Here is a 6,088-nt window from a genome sequence, read left to right as displayed (position 1 = left end):
AAGGGATTAATATCACAAATCTATGAAAAACTCACTCAACTCAACTCCAAAAAAACAAACGACCCAATTAAAAAATGGGCAGAGGACTTGAAGAGACATTTTTCTAAAAAGGACATACAGATGGCAAACAGACATATGAAGAAATGCTCAACCTCACTAACCATCAGAGAAAGGCAAATAAAAACCACAATGAGATACCACCTCACCCCAGTCAAAATGGCTATCATCAATAAATCAACAAACAACAAGTGCTGGCGCGGATGTGGAGAAAAGGGAACGCTTGTGCACTGTTGGTGGGATTGCAGATTGGTGCAGCCACTATGGAAAACAGTATGGAGGTATCACAAAAATCTGAAAATGGAACTACCCTATGATCCAGTAATGCCACTCCTAGGTATCTATCCGGAGAAATCCAAAACTCCAATTCAAAAATCTTTATGCACTCCTATGTTTATTGCAGCACTATACACAATAGCTAAGACATGGAAACAACCAAAATGCCCATCGGTAGATGACTGGATTAAGAAACTGTGGTACATTTATACAATGGAGTATTACGCAGCCATAAAGAAGAAAGAAATCTTACCATTTGCAACAACATGGATGGACCTAGAGAACATTATGTTAAGTGAAATAAGTCAGACAGAGAAAGATAAGTACCATATGATCTCACTTATTTGCCGAATCTAAAGAAAAGAATAAGTGAGTGAACTAATCAGAAACAGTTTTGGAGACAAAGAGGAAAAACTGAGGGTTGCTAGATGGGCGGGAGGGGTGGGGGGTGGGGGGGAGGGTGAGGGGATTGGAGGGCAGTCGATGACCACAGGATGGCCATGGGTTTGAAAATTAATCTGGGGAACGTAATTTAATGGTTAACAGAGGGTAAGGGGGTTGGGGGGTGGGAGATGAGGGTAAGGGGGATCAAATATATGGTGATGGAAGGGGAACTGACTCTGGGTGGTGAACACACAGTGTAATTTATGGATGATGTGATACAGAATTGCACACCTGAAATCTATGTAACTTTACTAACAATTGTCACCCCAATAAATTTAAAAAATAAAATTAAAAAAAAATTCAGATGTAGTATGTCACAAATTGACGGCAAGGAAAACAGAAGGTGTGTAGCTGGTTTTCTTCCAGGTTGACCTTGGATCTCTTGATAAGTGAAAGTGGGCCTGAGTCGTTCCACTAATGCTTAAGTGCTCTGACAAGGTGTATGGAAGCTGGGGAATGGGGAGGTGTGCCTAAAAATAGAAACATAACCACATCCTATACATTTTAGCAACTCCACCATTCTGACCTAAGGAAATATTCTTTCCCAACCCAAATGGATTTTATTCTAGGTGAGATGGACAAAACACCTAAAAATTCAGTTCTTATTCCGTGCATCTGTGTCAATCATTCATGTTTGTTTGTGGTTTTTGTTCGGTCTCTTACACAGGGACTATGAATTTTCCACCATCATTTCTACATCACTAGGTGGTAGCCTTTTAAGTGTACGGCCAGTTGACTATATTTTATGTTCCAGAGAAGTGCCACAGCCTAGTGAGCACCACAAACCTCTGAGCCAAACTGCCTTAGTTCAAGGTCAGGCTCGGCTACCCACTAGCTTTGTGAATTTGGGCAAGTAGCCAGTTTCTACCCCTCGTTTCCCCATCAATAAAATGGAGATACTAGAATTGAATGAGGAGGGGAGTTGGTTTACTTTTTATAAAGTGCTTTAAAACTACGAGTAAGTTCCGTTTTCATACAGCCAAAGAAAACCCTCAGCCAGGTTTAGAATCTCAGTGCAGACAGCATGCAGCCATAGCACTGAACTGCTGAATAACCAAATAATTGCCTCTAGAATGCAAACTTGTTATGGACTGAATGTTTGTGACCCCCCCACACCCGCCCCCCAATTCATATGTTGAAACCTACTCCCCAAGGTGATTAGGTATTAGGATGTAGGGACTTTGGGAGGTGATTAGGTCATGAAGGTAGAGCCCTCATGAATGGGATTAGGGCCCTTTTTAGAGACTCCAGAGAGCTTCCCTGCTTCTTCTGCTATGTGAGGACGGAGCAAATAGAGGACTATGAACAAGGAAGCGGGCGCTCTCACCAGACGTGGAATCTGCCAGCTCCTTGATCTTGGACTTCCCAGCCAACGTAACTATGAAAAATAGATTTCTGTTGTTTATAAGTCACCTAGTCTATGGTATTGTTATAGCAGCCCAAATTGAACAAAACTCGAAGATCATATTTATCAATATTGGAAACTTTTGGACAAGCCTCAAGGATACTCAACTATATTTCTAGACTATTAAACCTAAAGTTTCTTAGAGACCCAGAAAAGTGTTCTAAAAGGCACTTCCAGGTTCTTTTATCAGAACAGCATCAAGTTTTTTTTGTTTTTAAATAAAACAAAACAAAAAAACCCAAATTTATACGATCCTACTTCACTAGTTGACTTCATTCTAAGTCAGGCCAGTTTTGGCTAAACCTCAGAATGGATATGGCCTAAAGCAATGTTTCTCAAGACAGAATCAGTCACAAGGGTGCTTTGCAATGATCTGTTTTAATTTTTCAGGTGTTCACATAACCTCTGACCAATTATTTCCAAAGACTGAGTGAGTGTTCTACCTCATGAGAGTCAATGGCATGTTTAAAATGACTATTAGAAAGTTCTCTAGGCTAAACTAAACTTCATCTCTTCTTTTGCTCTTGAGGGCCTCACATAAAGTTATTTACATACTGATAATACTTAGACTATTTAAAGCCACTTAGATTCTCTTAGGGATTATGTACTTGAGTCAACTTGTAAGGTAAAACTTTCTTATAATCAAATTTACTCTTGAAAAATCTCTTAAATTGCCCACAAAGTAAAATCCTAATAAAGCCAATTTTACCTCCAGGATTGGGATAGATTGTTCTTTTGGCTGGGTTGCAGATGAAGTGGTTAGCTGGCAGTTAGAATAGATATGTCGTATGAAAAATACTTAACCTTTATTCACTTGGCATGAGTGCATATTGTTGAAATTATCCATATGATGCAACATTACAAAATGTTTCTTTAACGTTTTCCATTACAAAAAAAAAAATCTTATTGAGTACCTTCAACATGTCAGGTATTGTGCAGGGTGGGGACAATAAATATGGACAATTTATTAATTAACTGGGGAAGCCACTTCCTGAGATGAAAATGACATTTAAAGAGAAGATTAAAGAAAAAAAAAAGTATGGTAACATCAAAGTGATGTTCTTCAGAGGAAAAAAAGTGGATAGTGATGCAAACAACTCTACTGCTGTATCTCAAAAAACAAATTTATAAGTGTCATCTTCTAGTCCTCTAAATATTTCATGAAAATTTGACTCATCATTGAAGGAATAATGATTTGCAGCAAATTCCCAGAGTATTTACTTTTAGGATTAATATACGAGAAGCTCCAAGTAATGCCATTTATTTAGCAAAATAAAAAATAATTTTTCACTAGGAAAAATTACAGTGATATCTTCAAATAAACTGCTCAATGAATCCTTTCAAGATACGTACCTCTAACAAAAGAAGTCATTTTAGAAACAGAAACTAGACTTATCTAGTCCATCAGTTATACTGAAAAATGTTTCATAAGTTGTCATAAATGAACAGCAATAACAAAAAATCCCAGCAACAATCATAATGGGATCTTCCCAAGAGAGAGCAACGGCAGACAATTATATCAAGGATTCCCACATCCCTATGCCGTCTCATAGAGGTAAATTTTGTTAAAATAAAGCTCAAAGGCAGACTTAATGAGGAAATGAATTTGTTAATGTCCAGAACTTGATGGCTATTGAAGAAAATGGGGAAAAAAGGGCATCCCCATACCTTTCTGAAGATCTGGTCTGAGTAGGGAGAATTTATGGTAGATGGCGTGTGCAGGAACCAGACTTTTTTTTTTTTAAGGTAGTAATGGAGGTACTGCCTTCTCTGTAAGTTGATTCCTCCATCACTGGTGCCATTTGAAGTACAAAAAAGATGTGAAAAAGTCCGCAATCTTAAGATCTTAGTAACTGCCATTTACTTTGTGACCCTGAACAGCAATGAACCTTCATTTCCTCATCTGTAAATTAGGGATATATGGCTATAAGACCAGTAACATTAAGAGACAGGAAAGAAATCACATAAATTGAAAATTCAAAAAGTATTGTATGAACTGTAAAACATGATACAGGTAAAAATTATAAAGGACTATGGAGATTTAGACAATTTGGAGGAAAAAAATCTAGTGTGAATCTTTTATTTTGACAAAACAAACTACAAATTTTACATTCTAAACTTCCAAAATTTCACTTATTTAAAAAATAAGAGACAAGGCAATCCTGGACTCCAAGACTTCACGCATGAACAAAATAGTACCAGATTTTCAAGTTATATGAGCTAGCTGCATTTTATATACCATAAAAGTAAAGAGAATTGTTCCACACATTCACTAGTTTCAAGTGTATCAATAAGAAACACATGGGCATACTTGGGTTTTCTAACCACACAGTTTTATATCAACAAACATCTAAGTAACTGACATGATTTCCATTAACAGTAAATATAACTCCACAAATATCAAATTACACAAATCATTTGCCCTTTATGTTCTCAATTTAGAAATTGAAAAACAAGAGGAATGTAGAGTTAAGTAGCTGAAAATGCTACACAAGCACATCATGGCAAAGAATGCTACAAGTGGTTCCCCGTAGGAATGATTTTTGAAAATTGAAGTATATTTTATTGGAAAAGTTAAAATCTTTAGTGTGAAAAGCAAGTTAAATGAAGTATTGGCTCAATCTCTAAATATTTGGCAAATTATAGACTTTGTGCAATTAATTAGTAACACACACATTTAAGAGATTAATACTGTTTAATAGAATATTCAGATGATTCTGAAATGTCTGCTTTGTATAGTTCGCTTTAGCTTTACATGTCAATGAAAGGTAAGATTCCTCAATGGGAAGTTATAGCTTATTCTGCACTAGATACAGGTAATGTGTATGATTCAGAACAAATGGCTACTTTCACCTTCAAGGAACCTGTTTTTAATTCATACAAAATTAGATTATTTTCCACCCATATGTATGGATAAAAGTGCTTCTCAAATGTACATGGCCCATTTCCATAATCCTAAAACAAAACTAAAGGCACACAAATAGGTAATAGTTTATATATCTTATGTGGATATTTTTCATTAATTTTAAACTAATTCAATTACTATCTAGAGAAGTGTGACAAACTTGTTACCAATTTCTATGACTTGGGAAATTAAAGCTCTAATACCTCACTAAAGACCACAGCTCTGTGCAATTCATCTATTGGTTCATTCACTCTGCAAAGTTAACTCACTCCTTAATCTCTATAGGCTATAGGTACTTTTGTTTTAGCAATGAAACCAGAAAGACTAAGGGAGGACTTGCTGAAATTAGTCTCCCATGAGTTGTTTTGAATCTTGTTACCATAGATTTAATATGCTTGTGAATTAAATTTTACAATGATTATAAAACACTTACCCTAATACATTTGAATGGAATGTAATTAAGAACATGTAAGTCTCTGATTTTAATGAACGGTATTTTTCATTTATACAACAAAGGAATTCAATAGCCAGCAGCATTTAAATATAGAAATAGTACCATCTCTTCTCTTTTCCCTTTATAAAGTGCTATTTTTAAGTAGGTAGATTTACTATCCAGGTTTTCAGTACCTTCACTGTAGGTCTCTAATAGATTTAAGAAAACATTAGAAAATTGAAAGAATTTAGTATTTTAAACATTTGCAAAATATTGCTACAAAGCAGAGACTATGAGTGTGTTTTACTAGGAAAACAAAAAGTGTACCTTACATGACAGTCATTAAGTTGATTCAGTAATTACTTCATAGAAGCATAGACTCACTAAGATTTATGCCAATATTTGCTAAACATCTAAACCAAAAAGTTTCTGTAGGCAATTCAACTCTAAGCACCATCAAATAGGATCATGTCAAATAAAACCAATTGCTATATAACCCCAGAATAAAAACTTTAGCAAATATAGACTTTTAGAATAGCAAGTTAGAATAACAAGCAAGAATAATAGC

Source organism: Rhinolophus ferrumequinum, chromosome 13 (assembly GCF_004115265.2).
Source record: "Rhinolophus ferrumequinum isolate MPI-CBG mRhiFer1 chromosome 13, mRhiFer1_v1.p, whole genome shotgun sequence".
NCBI lineage: Eukaryota > Metazoa > Chordata > Mammalia > Chiroptera > Rhinolophidae > Rhinolophus > Rhinolophus ferrumequinum.
The sequence above is the reverse complement of the archived record's forward strand: the minus strand, read 5'-3'. Positions refer to the sequence as shown.